General features: G+C 42.3%; 1 protein-coding gene across 5 annotated transcripts in view; it reads right to left on the reverse strand.

Moving 5' to 3' along the window:
- LOC126915532 (epidermal growth factor receptor) overlaps positions 1-19,215 on the reverse strand; it is a 174,964-nt gene that overhangs the window by 67,576 nt on the left and 88,173 nt on the right. The window contains exons 1-2 of one of the 5 annotated variants that reach the window (XM_050720274.1): positions 7,000-10,160; positions 6,599-6,830 (exon numbers count right to left, since the gene is read on the reverse strand). The exons of 2 other annotated variants lie outside the window; for them this stretch is intronic. The gene's annotated coding sequence lies outside the window, so the exon portion shown is untranslated. Of the gene's footprint in view, positions 1-6,598; positions 6,831-6,999; positions 10,161-10,232; positions 11,479-19,215 lie in introns of those variants that run through there. 2 more of the 5 variants (XM_050720271.1, XM_050720272.1) reach the window with 2 other exon arrangements.

Here is a 19,215-nt window from a genome sequence, read left to right on the forward strand (position 1 = left end):
GTACGACCGGTGATTTGCTAATTGTATGTCGGTCGAAATTCTGCTCTGTGATTGTGGTGTGTTTCTAAAGTGATATGCATAAGAGGGAGATATGAAGCAGTTGTTTTTTTAATCTCGTGATGTCATATCTCGTATAGATTACACGTTTATAGAGCGGCATACGAATCAGTTACACAATTCGTTATTTAATTGATCAATCTAAAATTGAGATATTCGAAATTATCTTGAAAGATCAGATATTAAAGTGTTAACCGATACTACGAATATAAAGTTACGCCATTCGTCTATACACGATGTACTCTTTCCTATTAATAATGTGAACAAAAGGCTGTTTTGTAAGAAAGTAAAAATAGATACTGAATATCAAACAGTAACTTGACATCCCACCATCTATCTCAAAGTCGTTCGAAGTAATTTTCTATAAATATTTCCTTCTTACTATTCCAAACAACGCTGCGTCTACCCCTGATTAATGCAAACGGCGTATCAGAAGCGATCGCTTCTCGAAACCGTGCCCGTAAAATCCTGTATTTTCCAGCATACGTTCGAACATATTGTCTTCGTGGAAGCGAACGCTTACCACTATAACGTTAACAATGAAATTCCAACAAATCTCTCCATGCTCTTTTCTCTTTCTGCTAATTGATCGTAAGTGGAACTGTATGCTCGCGATGGTAAAGGATGGCTCTTCACTTTGAAACACACAGGCAACCCCGTGCGAATAGGAAAATAAAGAGGAAGAAAATGAAAAAGTGGCGAACGTACCGGTGCGAGTATGCGTGTAGATGTTCGAATACTCGTTTGTCGAGTTGGTGTCTCGGCTGCAAGACGGATACCGTGTTCCTAAGGAGTCCACTCCGGTTCTCCGGGCAGCGCGTGCCAATGTAAGCGACTGTTTCGCGGTCCTGCACCAATCAATCGTCGGGTTTTACACCGTCGGGACGCAAACTGGTTTCGCAGAGACGTATTTGCGTTAATAGGACGCCGGCACCGTGAATACTAACCATGGGTATGCGACACGTGGTGAAATGAGCCGTTCGTTTCGCGACCAGAGCCGGAAAAATACAAGTTATGATGTAATTTTCACGAGGTTCGTGCCTTCGCCCGGCATGTGTATACTCGTTTAGCGAACGACGTCAGTCTCTGGAATGCTAGGTTTGACGATTGTCGCTAATGATCTTTCACATCACTTTTTTATACGTATCTGAATCGTGGTAGTTGTGTTGTTTATGATTGCGATGGGGAAATTGAATATATTTAGTGGTTAGTTGTGTTTGATATAAATTGGCGCTTTAAGTTTTAACTCCAGCCTGTTTCTTGATGTTATCAATTGCTACAATATAATATAATATAATATAAATTTATATCGATGTTTGACGTTATTTATATGTAGGGAAAACTGAAAATATTCAGCGCAAAAAGGAGCACGTATATATACACTGCTGATCATAAGATATTTAATACCAATGAACGCGCGACTGTTTTTATTTTCTAGTTATTTTACTGTAAATCTGTTATTTCATTCGCGTCATATTTATTACGGTACTCTAATACGTATGATCGGTATGTGAGTAAAATGTAAAAATACTCGTAAATAAATTACACGTACTTGATATTTAAAATTTAAAATCATTGGATCGATGCTTATTAGCATATTCAACGTTCAAATGAGTAAAAAATTGGTGCAGTATATCATACAAACAGTGAATATATTATATCCTAGTCAACGCGATAAACAGAGATCGGTAAACAAAATAAGAACAAACCTAACGTAACGTAGTTGAAGTACAAGTACTAATTGGCCAAGTACAACGCAAATTATGTACTTGATCGAGCTATCGTACATCTTTCCTGTTTAATACCCCGACAGCGCTAAACGATTTGCGCGTACCGACTTCATCGAGTAATAACAAACTGCCAGCGATAAGGCGACACAGCACGTGGGTGTCCGAAAGGGCGATATCGATGGCAACGATTAGCTCGGTGTTTAGATCCGCAAACTCGTATCACGTAATCGTCTAATAACAGTTTCAACCGTCCACTACCATATGCAAGTTTCACGCGGACAACCGCGACACGCAAGATCAATTATCGGATGATCGAGGGTCGGTGTATTTCGTACTGCTTTCCTTTCGTGCACGACCGCTCATTTGCGTAAGTGAGCGCGGCACGTAGAACCGTGAGCTCGCGACGCAATCATAAAAACCGAGTATAATCGACGTAATTACCAGCCAATGAGCGGTTCGTACTTCTAGCTGGTTACAGTACGTATATCTCTACCTACCCATCGGCCATCGGTTTCGTTCCTTTCATTTCGACCGACCCACGTAAGCAACGCGAGCTACGCTGCCGCGTGCTTTGCAAAAACAAAAGGAGAAACGATTTTCTCGATCGAGGCATGCCATCGAGAATGGAACGATTCGATCGCCACTAAACGTACATGCGCGTAAGTACGTAGCATGTGTAATTGTACGCACGAAATCGCGTGCCACCCGAGGAGAAAAAGTGGCTCGGGTTCGGGCAAGGTTGAAGGTATTCTGGGAAAGGTCCGGTTGGGAAATAACGTGGATGAATATTCGAAGGGAAAGTACGTTTGTGTGTAAGGCTCGGAAACAACAGTTACTTTTGAATATTCTTGTAGATGGTGTTTTATGTATTTTTATGGTAGAGCATAGATTTTCAATTTCTCCGCTGGAATATTTTTCAGATCAATCGTTAATACCAAACCGAATAGAATATACGGAACAAATTCTTGGCATATCTTTGTACAGTCGTAATACGAATTTTATGGAATATAATTGGCTATAAAACGTTACAAATGAAATGTTGCGTTAACGCAGATGCAACGCGTGTGAATATCATCGATTAAAAATCTTACCGTTCAAGGTCTTTTAAACTTCTTATCCTTTCTAAATTCAAAATTCTTTTTAAACTCAATTAAGCCTCAGAAAATTGCGAAAGCAAGAAATAGAAACCAATAGCATCGAGACCGAACGAAGGCAGCGTATAAGCATAAAGGCATGCGAGGCATCGCGAGATAATATCTCCTTTCGCTTAGTTCCGCGCTCTGATGGAGCCGCATCAACGGAAAAATACGCGATCATAAGATTCTTCTGCAACTGGACTTGGCCACCTAACCGCGTGCTCTCGAAGCTTGGATATACAGAGATTAGAGAGCTACGTGTAAGCTCCTATATATCTCGTTCAGAGGTTGAATTCTAGTCGTGGCGAGCCCTTGTAATCTTTAGCCCTCGAGGTCAGCACGAGCTCGTCCATACCACCGGAGATCCTCCGTAGATAGAGAAGCCCCGGCTGAGAAACTCGTGTTGGTATGTAGCTCGGTACACGATGCTACCCCTCTGTATTGGTAGATAGATACCCGACAGTGCCTGGTCCAGAGGCTGACCGCATATTATGCAGCCAAAGTCGTGCTCTGGCTAAAGACAAAGGTCTCCATGGATCCTGTGTCGTGACATAGCAAATAGCGAGGGCAGTCGAGAGTTCAAAGGTTTCAGAGCATTCGGCGACCACATCGTAGAATTACAGAATTATTTCTTTTTCCTGACAAAAGAGAGTAGATCTGAGTGTTCCGGAATTATTTCTCTTCGCCGATAAATAAGAGGAGAGTTGGACGTTTTGCTTGTCATTTCTTTTTACCAATATGACAGAGATGAGTATAAAAACCTTTTACACAAATCGTAGGAACCCCATAGAATTGTTGAATTTAAATAGAAGAAAAATAGTAAGAGAGAAAATATCGAGCAAATTCTTGAAATTTCTTCTCTTAAGCGGAATGTGAGTTGAAACGAATTCTTGAAGCCAATGATTCTACTGATCGTTGATTATGTTTGAGTCTTAATTACATTAAGAATATCAGACGCGTTGATCGTATAATTATAAAGATTTATAAACATTTCAGTTGGAACGATCTCTGGTACCCTTTGAACGTTCGTTTCGTTGTAAGTTGCGTGTTTGTGCAAGACTCGCGTTGAAGATTAACATTTAGATGTTGACAGCAGAAGTAAAGCTTCGTGTACGAACGAGCGTTACGAGTATACGAGTTCGTGATAAGAGATAAGAGCGTTGTCCAACAGCGGTTCGTGAGTTTTACCAGGTGCGAATGCTAACTAATAAAATTCCCTTTATCTTTTCGATACTGCATCATACATTTCCCAATATCGAACAAGATATCTCACGAGCATAAGCGCGTTTCTACATTTCGCATGAAACGAAAATTTCATTTATTCGATGAATCCCTCGAGCATCGAAGATTGGATCAATTTTAACTTATATTGCTAAGTTTGAAAGAGATATGAAAATTTACATAGAAGCTACAAAAGTATTCGCATAGCTAGCAAAAGTACCTAAAAGGTCAATTATCTATTATATTAATTGTAAGCGTCAATGTTCACAAGAACTATTTTAACGCTTGTACACTTAAAACGCCTATTTATCCTGTATACTAACTTTTTATTACAAATATGTTTGCAATAAATATCTTGTAACTTCTATACACATACACTTTCGGATTGTTTTTTTTTTTTTAATATTACCAATACAATCATGACGATAGCGTTCCATTACGATATTAATGAAATTTCAATATGTTTTATACGACACATACGATGTATACGTAACAGTTTTCCATGATAAGCGTTCAAATACGATCGTAAGCCACATGTGTACATAAAGTAATCCTTTCTAGCACGATCAAACGTGATCCATGCAATCAGCCAGAAATCGCGAGAATCGTAATCGCATCTCGCTAATATCTCAGTCGAAATCAAAGAAGAAACACGGAGAAACGGTTGAGGCTCGATTATCTCGAATCTTGGCAGAGGATCGAGGTACTTGCGAAGAACGGTGCAACGTCCAACATATCTGTGATGCAATCACGGATCTATGATCCTCTGTTCGCGGCTTCGACTCGCGGGAAACCTCGAGTCCCGGGACGCTGCGTACACTTCTCGCAGGACCATGCATCTCGCGTGCATCCTGCACCATGGTCCACGCTATAGCTACCATTCGAGCGTGACTTTAGCATCGGTTTAACCTCATTCCTGCCGGTGACGTCACTCTCGCCTTTCCCTCGACTCTGGACCTTCCAGCATCTCCCGAGATGTGCAACCAGCCACCTATCGACTATTATAGACGTACGGACGATTATTCGATTCGGTGAGCGATTTGCGAGCCAGTTAAACGCGATCGTTCGTATGTTCTCCCCGCGCGTCTCGAGTGTTCGTGCGAGAAACACAAAAACCGATCACGAACAGTCGCAAGTTTGCCGCGATACGTGGTCGCCGTGAAAGTAAGTCAATTGTGAAATTTAAGGGGCTATGATTCGACTCGCAATTTTCGATCAATATGCAAGCTCGTTTGCTATTTAATTAGAGATTTGCGTTCGATTTGTTCGCATCATTGTCCCTCTTAGCTTTCCGTAGAAATGTTTTTGCGGGATTGATTCTCTTCTTCTAACGTGATTCTACATTATATGTATAGATATCTATTCGCTATACTACATGTTATATAGTTGTACAGAATATAAAGTTGCATTTATTCGACGTTTACGTAAATAATACTTTAACTGCTCGGTCCTTCATCGATTATTCAATATGCTGAATGTCGATGAAGATCGATCGTCTTCTTAATTTTCTGACGTTGATTCTGACGTTCCACATTGCGGTTATCGAATACTCGTAACAATATTTATCACGCAGTGTATCGAATTGTTGCCAATTATATCGTATCGTAATTCTGTTTCCAAGTAATTTTGATTAATTATGGAAATATTATAGAAACTTCTCTTTAAATGCGCATTCGTAGTTTCTTACTTACATAAGAAAAAGGTCGCTGACAATTGGCTTGTTTCTCTTTCTTGTCAACGACAATCCGTCTTCGACACCGCGAAATTGCTATAATTACGCTATCAAACAGTTATTAGGACGAGTGATGATTGTCGTAGCTGGTTGGTTTTGTAATCGCAACGAACAATGTATTCTAAATAAAGATTTATTCTATTTGATGATAAAAAATTGCACAAATTGCAGGTTTTCTCGCCGTCGAGTAAACAAATCGACTTGTGTTTCTATACAAGGTTTCCGATGCCTTATTGGTCTTAATAACTCTGCGGATCGAGCAAAGAATAACAGTAAAACGTGACGTCTTGGACTTTTAACGAGCGACAGATCTTTGTGTTGCCGTCATTAACGAGGTCATCGATGCTCTATAAATTCCGTGTCTTATCTAAATTACGTGTATAACAAGATATTAAACGTTTACACCGTACAATCTACGAAATGTTTTTTCTGCCATCTCTCTATATGAAAACCTTTCTTTCTTCTTTACGAGGCCAAAAAACAAAATATATTTAATGGAATTCTATTATATCGATTTCATTAAAAACAGAGAGAGAGAGAGTAATTATGGATGATCGTCGATTAATAATTTCTGCGTTTAAGATACATCAACGGGTAAAAGGAAACGGAGGTCGTCGAAAAACGAAATATCGAATTCTTCTGGAGAAATTAACATTTTTTATGACCAGGGAAACAAACTTTTTTTCGAAGTAATAGTCTAGTACGTCTGTGTGCGTGTATACCTTGTATTCTTTTCTTCCAGGCTATAGAAAAGAAGATGAGGTAACCCCTAGGGATCCGGCATCAATATCCTCTAACTAAGATGGGCCTCAAAGACCCCTGGCATGGGCTTTGAAGTGTCCCATAGATGCTCCAAAAGCTACGCGCGCTGCTCTCGACTCTTGCACGTTATATCCGGGAAAACCGTGAACTCTCGGTCACTTGGCACAAGTCTTTTTCACGCAGAAACGATTGCTTTCATGGGCACAGAAAAAGGTCTCGAGTTGAAAGCCATGTAACGACATTTTTCACAGAACGTTCAGAAGAAAAATAGGTGCTCGTGGTCGGAAGACGCGTGAACACTTTTTTTTTTAGAAATCAAGTCATACACAAAAGTTATAAAATGAACAAAAATTGTACTTACTTCTTCGCATTTGGAGATAGATTTTGTTATTAAATTGATAAAGCTATGATAACCGATGAAGCGTGAAACTGATAAAACGATCATTATCGATTTACGATACGTAAAATTATGCGAGCGTCGTAATTACGATAATATTTATCGAATGATTACTTAGCTCGCGAGCAAAAGGTAAAGCGTAGAAATATTTGAGATAGATTGGTCGCGATAACGTAAACACTATCGCGCCTACGTCGCCGCGACGAACCGTGCTGGTTACTCCGTCCACATCCAGCACGAACTGGTCGATGTGACAAATTACGCGATATCAAGGAATCGAAGTAAGCGGAAAAGAGGCAAAAATGTTGCGCAACGTATTTATCACCGACATGAGTCTTGTCTTTCCGTTGAAAATAATGGCTGGCCGTGGCGCGCGGAACCGCCGCTAACAATGCACGTTGCATCGATTACTCTAACAATCGGTTCTCCTCTCGGCTGCAAGTAGGGAAACGTGCTTTCAGGACGAAGAAAAAGCAAGGGAATTTCGTGTAGGCCGTCTTGCACGTTCACGTCATCGGTATTCCGAGTTTCTTCAGCATCTACGAGAACACACACCACGCTCCATCGATACAGGATTTTTCCATAAATTACCTCAAAACATAGAAGTCCACTGCATTTTCAGTGGATGCGTTTAATTTTATTCTAATTATATGGATGACATTCTAATGTCATTCCTCGTCAGGTTTTCTTTTTTATTGTTTTGTTTCTCTCTTATCTTTGGTTGGAGAACCTACAACGCGAACGGATTATAGTTCCTCCGTTTCAAGAGTAGGCGCGTCCTTAGAGGAAGTAGGATATATATATCCTTTTTTCTTTTTTTTTTTTCTTTTAATACGCTGCTCCACGAGAACACTGAACGCATCCTACATCATACTCGACCGAGTGGACGCATCCATATGTACGCATAACCATAAAGCGACATCCCAAACGTGGTATCCGTCGTCGAATGATGCGGAGAAGAGTCGAAGGCATTCGTTATCGTGACGAACGTTCGCACACCGGCAACCTAATGCGGCTTCGTTTAGTGCATTTCAACAAATTATGCGGCTGCTTTTCTTCACTTTGTCTACGCAGGAATAAATTTGTACCCGGATGAAACATGGAAATCATCCCGGCCCTATTTTATGATTTTCAAATGAGGTGGAATACATTTGTCTTTCCGAGAAACAAACTCTATCGACGTTATTGAGCTGCGTATAATTTATCGCTATCGAATATCTATTACCTTGTACTTACTTACTAAACAGCTTTATAGGTCATTGCAATCTTTTAAATAATATTATTAAAACGTCGTTAACAAATTAACAGAGGCTAATTACTCGGGAAAGATTGGATCACTCTTATCACGAGCTTCGTATGTTTCGTTCCATTACGATAAAGCAAGGTCTTTTACTTCTACGTGACAACTAGACCGCGGATGTTTACACAAAGTCATAGTTTTACAAGCGCTCGTAGAGAAATGAAGCGGGGAGAAATAAGATCGAAGTCCAAATACAAAAATTATTTGCGGTCTAATCGATAATTAGTCCGATCGATAGTCTAGCGTCATATATCAACTAACAATTGTGTGGCGACCGAAGAAATTCCACGCAGAGACGACACAAGCAGATGTCACGGGGTAACTCCAGTGGGAAACAGGCGATGGGGAAAAAGGGTGGACGGGTCCATGATTTCCCCGTGGCTCGAGAAGTTTGAAAAGGTAAGCCACCTAATGGTCCGGTGCAGTGGCAGATGTCACATGCTCGGCAGTCGATGTTTTCCAAACGGGCGTTTTGCCGCCAACGCAAGCCGACAGCTTCTTACCCTGGCGTTCAAGTCTCTCGATGTTACTAACGATCCAGCAAACATTAGGCGGCAGAGATCCCGGCGAGACCGCGAAGAAGAAATTCCAGGCTTGTGCAATCCGCGTGCTCGTGGGCCTGGATATCGACACGGAGTTTCTTACCAACGATCGGTCGGTTAGTATATACGTGTGCAACAACTATGTGAAGCAATTGGAACGCGGCATATCGAGGGGAACGAGGAAATGTTCGTCGAAACGTTGGATCGGCACGTAGCGCGTACGTTGATATTGAAAAGAGAAATTCAATTTGTAAGGAAGGTTTCGAGAGATCTGTGCAAATAGAAAATCCACGAACGAAATAGAACAAACGGTTAGATATGGGAAATACGCGAAGGAGGATACGACAAGTCGAAGAAGCCCGTGACCAAACATGTTTATTCAAACGCTGGACTCTGTATCGAATTCGTCGTTCCTAAGCTCGATACACCTCTGACAAGGTGATCGGATTGCAGGACGACCGCGATGCGAAATCGGAGTAAAGTCGATCGAGCGCTAATTCAGACGAGGGGAACGGTGAAGCCCTCAGTTTCAGGGACTCGATCGTGGTCGATCGCGCGAGGGATCGTGCTTTTTCCTGACCACGGTGTCAAAATGATCAAGAGCGATCGGTCGACGCGGCCCGGGTAAAAACCTATATATCTGGTCACGTAGTGATCCGCGACAAGCTACAAATGGTTTCGCGGGGATCTGTTTACGTTCACGGCCAGAATTTATGGGACGAACGTGCGCCGCGACTCGTACGTGAAAGTCTAGGCTCGCGCGATTTCGAGGAAGAAACACGATGGCGATGGTGCCACCGGCTCGGTCCTTTATAAATCTTTTGGCTGAAAAGCAACGTCGGTATGCCGTGCTTTTTACAGGAAACACGCGCGTCTCGTTGTCGCTGCGCGTTTTCGGTGGCGGCTCGCAAAAGGCCGCGTTTCGACCGATGTCGCCGAGGATACACTCCAGGCCTGTGTGTTGCACGAGGGAAGAATGTACGCAAGAAAAGTTAAGGCGTGTCGATCTACCAGACCGGAGAGAGACCGTCTCTCGACTGTGGACGAGACGTTTCTCTAGAAACTTTCGCTGTTGCCGCGTGAACGTGCGATGGAGCTACGAACTGAAGTCTACGATCGTTAGACTACTCGTAGTCCCAACGATAGTGACGGGAACGTTGTAAGAAACAACCGAACAGGAGGGATTGCGTCGAAATGATAAAAAAAAAAAAAAAAAAAAGAAAAAGAAAGAACACCAATTCGATGAAGTTATTTCGTACGATAGAACTCCGTTTCGTATGATCGTTATACACAGCTCGAAGGTTTCCCTCCCAACACCTGATACATAACGCGTGTCCATGTGTAAAGTTACTCACCGTCTATCTGGCAGTGATCATTCGACCGACGAAATATCCAAGACAAGGCATTCGAAACGTTGCACGTTCGAAACTTCAAGGGAACTAACGTTCACTTTCAAAACAAGTAACTCGTGTCCCCGAAGTTTTCTTCAGCCGCGTGCACCGGCAGAAACATACAGAACATTGTCGATATTCGTTCCGCAAACTCGTATTGCACTTACACGTAAACGAGGCTTCGATATCGAGGAAAAACTAACGTCGTCCACGTGACCCCATGGGTGGTCAAGGAAACAATCCTCTTGAGTGGATAGTACGTGGCGGACGTGCGATCTGATATCGAAATCGAGTTGGTCAGAAGTGCTCCAACAACGATCAACGCACGCAACGTCACACGAAACGGTCGACATGCGTGAAAGAACACAGCAGACGTCTCCAGACAGGCGCGTCCATGAGATCAACTGACGAGGTGACACGCGAGATCGAATTTACGCAGCTGATAAGAGGTGCACGCGCGCACGCGTTATCACTGTCAAACACGTTGACGGCGCATTCTGCGTCGTTCTGGCATCGCTTCCTTCCACGAACTCGTTCTCTCGACCGTTGTTCTCGAGTTGCCGAGAGCGGACACACCAGAGAAACGAATTCCTTCGTCGTTGCTTCGTCCGCATAAAATCCGAAAGTTTATCGTCACCGTTTCGGCCAACCTGTTTCCACTGACAACAATACCCCGAGAGTTCTCGAGCCTCCCCTTGTGTCAACGTGTCCGTTCGCCTCAAGACGACCACGCGTTAGTTCTCCACTGCCTGGATAGTAGTCCGTGATCGTATCCACCCACGATGATATCCCGCGGACGAAGATGCTCTACGAGAGCAACGACAACCGAACAACAAAGATTTCCACGACGACACACGATTGTTTCACGGATCACTCGCGATTCCACGATACTACACACCGAGAGAAAGAACGCACGCGCTAAACAACACGAGAAAGGAAGAGGCGGCTTTCACGAGAATTCCAGCCGATCTTTCGAGGCCTCCTCTTCGGTCCGCGCGTCTCACCTTGCGGAGAGCGAGTCTCCAGGTCGGCCATGCAACGACGCACAGGTCCACGCTGGGCAGGAGCCTCTCCTCGCCTCTCCTGCACGTTCAGGCCTCTCCCTTTCCACCTTTTACCACCACCACCGGCACACGTTGCTCGGTATCGCCACTACCACCGTCGGCACCGGAGTCGCCACCACCGTAGAGTGCCTCTCCACCTTCTCCTTCGCTGCCGTCAGACTTCCTCGCCTCTCTCGCCACCCCTCTCGACCGACCAGAAGACAACTCCTAGCCTCTCCTCGTCCCTCGTACCCTTCCCTTACCCCTCGACCTGCCTCGCCTCGCCTTACCTTACCACGGCACTCACCTTCCTTCTTCTTTCACCTCCTCCAACGTCTTCGTCCTTCTTCCTTCGTGGATCACTCGGTTTCTCTACTTTATTCCTCTAGCCAGGTAGAGCGACTGCTAAGTATCTCTACGCGCGCACATAGCCACACGGAGCAGGGGCCACGACTCTCGGCCCCTTTGTAGCTACGTGAAACGCTTCTTCGCCGGTGTGGATGCACGGCCAGCGTGATCCCCCTTGGTTCTCTCTTTCTCTCTCTTTCTTTCTGCATTCGAGGGTTGCTTGCTAGCTATTTGCTCGCGCACAGTGCATCTGGACTCGGAAAAAGCATACGTTCCCTGACTCTGTTTCTTCCGTCAGCGCGACACAGGCAATAAGAAGATACCAAGAGCCACTCCGCTCGAACTGCGACCCGCGATTTAATAAAATTGGAGCGCTCGATGCGTGGGTGTCACTCTGACGATCGTGATTTAGATCCCTCGGAGAGGCACAGTAAACGTTCCCAGAAGAAGTTTTATGTCAATGCTTGAATCGTAAAGTGGACTACCAGGCGACCTTTCCATACTTTCTGTGCACAGCTGCATAGGATAGGGGAATTCCGGAAGCGGTATCTTATCGGGTGTCGTGCCCTTTGGTAAACTAAAATTTTACCTTAGGTTTGGTGAATGTAATAAACGTCGTTGCATAAGGAGTTCCAAGAAGTACGGTTACATATTCCTTTGATTTCGATCCATTAATTAGATAACTCGTTCGACGATTTGTGAATAGTTCTTCTATATTTGACGAATTGTTAGAAAAATTTGTTCGTGCAATCGGCGCGAAAACGCTTCGCTCGTGCTCTATACCTAATGAAGCAGCACTAGTGCTGTACTCGCAAGAATGTAGAATCTCGTTACGTGAAAGCCACCTTGGACAGGCGTGAAAATACATCGCGTTCTGTTTCCAAGAAGAATCTACAGCCAGTGGCGCTGCCAGAGAACTGGAGAAACATTTTCAAAATCGCGGTCGGTATTTCTAGCGACTGTTTCTTCCGCGAACCACGCGAAAACGTCTTACCATAAATATGTAATAACGCAGGTAAGTACTTGGTCGAGAGACCTGGTGCTTCTTTCTGTAGAGGTTATACCTTAAAGCGTAAACGCTTTGTGCCGGCAAATGGCGAAAAAAGGGAGACGTTTCGTGGAACTAAAGCTCGAACTGACGCGGCAGATCGACGCGAACGTAACGGGAATCTGTTGAAACAGCAAATATTTAATGTATGCTTTTACTCTTTGTGTAACATAATTATTATGCGTATTGCGATTATATAATATTCTGACTCTTTGATTATACATAAGTATGTTCCTAATGTTGTAACAAATATAACATTACCATATATTCAAGAAATTAGTTTACTTTTAGCGATAAGTCCAAAAATTTTTATAATCTTTGTTATTCAATTCGATGCGTATAAGTTTTAATCGATGTTCGTGAAATAAGAAATTCCACAAACAGCTAGTGTACGTATAATACTTTACGTACATTGCATTTTTCCTTGTTACACCCAACTAATCTCATGTATTATGTTTATCTCTTAGTTTGCGAAATTTCTTAGAAAGTAGAAACTTACGGTTAACGAGATTATTTCAATGTCGCGAATGCATTAAACGCTCAATCGTCTGTTTGAACAATTCGATAAATTCTCCAACTAAACTCAACTTATCGACCAACCAAACTCTAACCACTCGCTTCAGTCGGAAACAATCTTTCGTTAAATTTTCAACGAGTATTGTTAAAACTTACCGACTCATTGTTGTAACAAAAATTCTTTTCTAGATCTGGAAAAAAATCGCTATTCTCTAGATGGTTCGAGATAGAAAGCTACGATAGCGCAGCTAAGAAGCTTCTCACAGACGTTCTGGAACGCAGGAGGGTAGCTTCTTAGCAGGTGCCTGTCGATGTTCCGTTTCGATCGTTCGATGCCCGACCCTCGGCCAACCATCTCCAATTCATCCCTAACGATTTTTTCCGACCACTGACCGGACAACAGTATTGTTCCCTTCAAGTGGTTTGACTATCCCTGAGGTATTTGTTTGCCAATGGTCGGCTTCACCCCCGCAAAGAGGATCCCCATAGAGAGACACGACTACGTTAACACTAGTAACAACGTAGGAACAATACTGCAAAATTGCAGTTCGTCCGTATCTATTTCGACCCCATTTGTCATTATTGGAGGGGCGTGTTTCTCCATGGGACACGATACCAGACCCTTCTTGGAAGGCCGACTTTCAGCTACTTGAACAGTCTTAAAGCCTTTAACTATAACCGAATCGGTGATCCTTTTATTTCCAATGCTGACGTGAAAAGTCGTGCCTTTCAAACTGTCATTTCTAAAACAATTTGAATTTTAAAGTTAACCCTTTGAGTGCTGTGGGCGCATATAGGTGTCTGGCGAAAGCTATCGGTGTGGACTAAGGACTTATATATGCGTTTTCTGTAAGTGCCCGGCATGGACTAAGGACGCATGTATGGGTTTTTCAATTTTTCCGAACACCTACGCAGAAGTAATACTATTACGTTTGTGTGAAATAAATATAATTGCATTCCTTACGGCAGTAAACAAATGCCAATAGTGCCTCGTTATTGTCGAAGTGGTCACCACTTGTAAGAAAACTCTACATCTGGTTTTTTTAGTTTTCTCAAGCACTGAATTTTTCACACACAACTAAGTTATTAACTTGTGTTATATTTACTAAATTTAGTTTTCTAGTTTATTGTTTTCTAGTTTATTACCCAAATTCTAGTTAACTGTAAATTTCAATGTTTATGATAAATAATTAAAAATAACTAAAAAATAACGCTCTTGAATCATTTAATCTCGTGCAAAAGAATTACTATAACTTATTACGATTTGGGCTTTGAATAGTCAATCAACAGAGTTCAGTCTAACGAAAAAGTATTCCGTCCACAGCGATCGTCAGCGCTAGACGCGCGCCATCCATATGGACGGCATAGGCCGCGAGTATTCAGCACTCAAAGGGTTAATAGTCTCGTAGTTGTGGATTAAACGAAGGATTGACTTAGATTTAAACGTTTCCACGGTGAAAGTGAGCGTAGCGTTTGAATATAAAGGGATATAAACGAATTTGAAGTATTTGCTTTCGAATTAATGGTTTATTCCAAATTTAGAGGATTTGACGTTTTCGAAATAGTTACGAGAATAACAAAAGACGAGACAGAAAAGGTCATAAATTCTAATTCTTCATAATTAAAAGAATCGTTTGATCAGTTTCATTTCAATATATTTCCATCTATATTTCTGTAGAGGATGGTTGGTCGTGAGGTTTAAATGACCAGATAACTCGCTGTTGAAACCGTCAAATGTATTTAAAAATATTTAATAAATACAGAGAATGTTCGCTAAGACGTTCGGTACTAGCGGATTCGTTAAAGACTGTGCTTAGATCGCTAATAAGATCGCTCGAGACTGAGATTGATAAACTGGTCGCCTTACGATTGTGTTCGTTTATTTATACTGGTCGGCGGAGTACCGGAAAATTTTGATTCGTCTTTGTTAGATGGTTGCACGTAGCGGCGATATTGTTTTGCTCGGAATTTATTTATTATTACATTATGTATGTCCTAACGATGTTGATACTCCGAGGCAAAACAACGATATGATCCAAATTGTCCTCTAACTCAGGTGCCGCTACATTTCCATTTATGTTTAGTAGCACAAAGAATAGAAAATAATTAACTGTCTTTCTACTCGCATAAAGAGGGTCTTCAAGTATAAAAGAGACGATTCGACATTTACAAATTGAATTACGTTACAGATATAAAAGAAACAACGAAAAAAAAAAAAATGAGAACTTTTAAACTTATCAGGAACCAATGATTTACTATTCACGATAATGCTAATTATCGAACGTGCAACTCGTCTCGGGACGATAATGGTGGTCGCACGAGTTTGCCAGGAATCAACAGGTGGTTTCATGAACGCGTGGGCCTAAATTTAGCCGCGACATAACCTCTCCTACTCTCTTTCCGCGACTTCCCCACTCTTGTCATCGAATTTGTTCTCTTTCTGTCGTTCTCTCCTTCTCGTCTCCACCACCCATCGCCGCTCTCTTGCTCTTTCTCTTTTCACGTTCTCTCTTACCAATCGTTTTCTTGTTTCCGCACGTAATGCAATTAGTTCGAACGTAACCGTTCGACCTAACGCGCGATGACAAAATACGCTCCGCCGTGGAACGTTAAAAAGATCGAAAATTAATGGGCATCAACAATTATGAAGTAATTAGTTGGAAATTGAATTCAATCGGCGATGAGGTTCGTGTTGGTTTATTAAACACAGCTCGTGTACGATGAATGCCTGTGATTGACCGGTTGATCAACTGTGATTGAGTATATCAGAATTGGAGGAGGGAGAAAATTAGTATCACGTCTCGATATTACAACTCAATGTTATTTCTCAAAGGCACGTACCCTTTTCCATAACTGTACTCTAAATATTAGTTGGGATTTTTGTATCCTTCTTTATTAATAAGTTATTAATACTTTTTTACTTTTTACTAATAAAATTATTTTTAATTCTCTTGCAATCTTCTATGGATAAACGGTATGGATGAAACTGAAAAAATTTCGCACATCACCAAAGTACGTCTGACACGACATTGGTGTTGGTTGGCGTCCATTAACGCTTCGTTATTAACTACTGCAAATATTCGTTTCGATTCGAAAACCGTTATCGTTAAAGAAGAGGTTGCCGAGCCGTGTGGCGCGCGCATTTTAATCTAGCGGCTGGATCCATTTGTGGTTAAAGAGTTTATGACATAAACCCTAAAATGAGCACGCGCGTCAGCGAACGAGGTAGCCCGGGGGTAGATCTTTTCGAGGAATTCCAGACGTATCCGCAACGCGGATCAGGGCCATAATTCCGATGGTAAGGACGACGATGACGGCCATAAGGAAGCGTGAGATCAATCTCTATGGCGGCCGTTGCGGACCTCAAGCGAGACAGGGCCAAGCTCGTATCTCGCGCTTCGACGCGCGATTTACAGCTGCCGCGTTGCTTTATTCGCCAACCTGTTCTCTCTTCTCGTTTCTCTTCTCCTGATGTTGCTCGCTTCGAACGAACGAAGGCTCTCCTCGCATTCCTCTTGCAACGTCGACCGCGTTGCCGTACGCGAATCAGATAAAAGTGGCACTGGAAGGTATATACACCGCGGCCTCCACGGCGACTTTGAAGAATCGGTGTGGATCCAGGGGGATCGCGCGCGCTTACGATCGCGTGACCGCTGGTGTATTATGGATGGCCAACACTTTCAAGAGTTTTCACGAGGAATTAAGCTTTACGAAGGATTAATGTTCTTTGCAAATCTGGATTGTCAGCAATGGTGGCAAAATAATTTGGAATGGAGAATTTGGCCTTTATTTTCGTTATTACTATTATCGTTATTATTATCCAAGGAGTCGAAGAATTGAAATTTTTCGAGTTTGTTGATACAGAACGTTTGAGAATCGTTTTACTTCGATCTTGTAATTTTTAGTGTCGACAGAAATTCGATTCTCTAGCGTTTTTTTGTTATACTCTAAGTAGATTAATTTGGAATTTCGAATTGCGAGAATGCTTATTAGCACGAATTTCCACTTTAGCAGTGGCAGACAGCGTTTTATAAAATTAACAAATTCGTCATTCGGTATAATGAGGTTTTTAACACCTCTACCGAGAAGAATGTAGCTTTTTCTTACTTTATTGCCAGTCGATTACTTAATGTCAATTAGATGTATAGTGCGAATCAAGTTTCAGGATTCACATTTATTTGTCGCAAATATTTAACGGATATCGAGAAACGGAGTTCTTAAATACCAGACTTGGAATGTATTATGGAAGTTCTACTTGGATTTACATACCACACTGCTTCCACGGGAATTAAAATTTCCCGCTCGACTCTCTAATCGCATAATTCTTATGAAACTGAATAATTTCTACCAGAAACGCTCGTATATCTATATGTAAAGTATATGTATATCTACATGTATCGCACTTACGAGCGCTAGTGTACATAAAAGCATGTACCTTTCGTAAGAAGCGTGAAATTATACCTTTTTAAGAAAAAATAAATTTCGTTGCCAGTTGGCTAGCCAACATTTATGTTTCTCTTATTAGGATTCTGACGTTTACTCATCGCTGAGACACCATAAAGCGACGCGAGGCAACGAAAAGTGGCGAAGCACCCTCGAGCGATCTCGCACCGTGAACCTCTCTGGTTCGTGCGGCCAACTCTCCCCGCGAAACTCGGCTTCCAAGTATACCACGGGCATAGAGTGTCGACCATAACGTTGGCCAGAAGAGAATACCGGTTCCGAAAGCACAGTGGCGCCGCTACCCGAGGAATTCGCCTTTGGAAAAAATCGCACTGCTCGACGAGATTTGAATAACCCTTGCATCTTATGTCACAAAACTTACTCGACCGCTCGCTTCGTCCATACGTTCCTCGAATTCCTCACACCGGACAGTCACGCGAATTTTTCCTCGGAATCGCATACACAAGCGTACGCTTCCTCTTTTGCTCGGTTTCTTTCCCAAATAGAAAGTATACTCGATGTCTTTAATATAATTTTTTAATAGGATAATAATTTTACATATTTTTAGAAATACAAAGAATACAAATGTCTGCGTTAGATAAATAATCTGCGACATTATGATTTTCTTCATGTGCAGCCTCGTAAAAGAGTGTATGGTTACCATACTGATATCAATAGCATAGTGTTAAACATTAATAGTGTTTATTCTTCCATTGATATTTTCTTCCAATCCAGGCTCGCAATTAAGAACTGTATCTTATCCTGATCTATAGTAGTTTGTATAGAATTTTATTTGTATGAAATAGTATGCATCTTTATGAATTTAATTTCATGTTATGTAGAACATGTTTACTCCAATGGATATATTTTCCCATAAATAGATAAATAAATACATACTATGGAGGTTCTCCGTGAGGTACACGTGCACTGAGCACCATATCAAAGTATAGTCGCCTAAGTCAAGAAACATCGTGTGTATGTATGTAGACAGAGAGGAAGAACGAGAGAGTAAGATCCGCAGCGAGGTTTCCGCGAGAATGTTAACGATCAAAGAGCCGATCGATAAGGGGGAGCGCGGTTCGCTCGCGTAGATCGAGCGTCGGTTCCAAGAACTCGTTAATAATAATCCCTGGCAAAATTATTTATTTAGTCCATTTGCGGATTCGCGTCTGTCTTAGTACGTGACTCCGCCGATAATGAATCCTTCGTATATACGTAAGTTGAGTTACAACGACTTACGGGCTCCGACCGAATATACCTGGCTACAGGACCGTGCAAAAGATGCGCCGCGAGGATAACACCATCGAGCCACGGTGCTTTTATTTTACTTGGTTCGCTCTTTCGTTCGTTTCACCCTCCTTACCCGCCTTCCTTAGGCAACGCGAACGCGCCTTCTCGTTCTTCCTCTTCTGTCTATACAACCTTTGTCCGCGCCTTCGTATTTTACTTTCGTGTTAGCAGCAGGGGCCATTGTTCATCGCGTAGAAAATCGAACGGGCGTCTTTCCGTTGTTGTCGTTTCCTAAGAATCTCCGTCTCGCGAGGGAGTT

The sequence above is a fragment of the Bombus affinis genome, chromosome 4 (assembly GCF_024516045.1).
Source record: "Bombus affinis isolate iyBomAffi1 chromosome 4, iyBomAffi1.2, whole genome shotgun sequence".
NCBI classification, from domain to species: Eukaryota; Metazoa; Arthropoda; class Insecta; order Hymenoptera; family Apidae; genus Bombus; species Bombus affinis.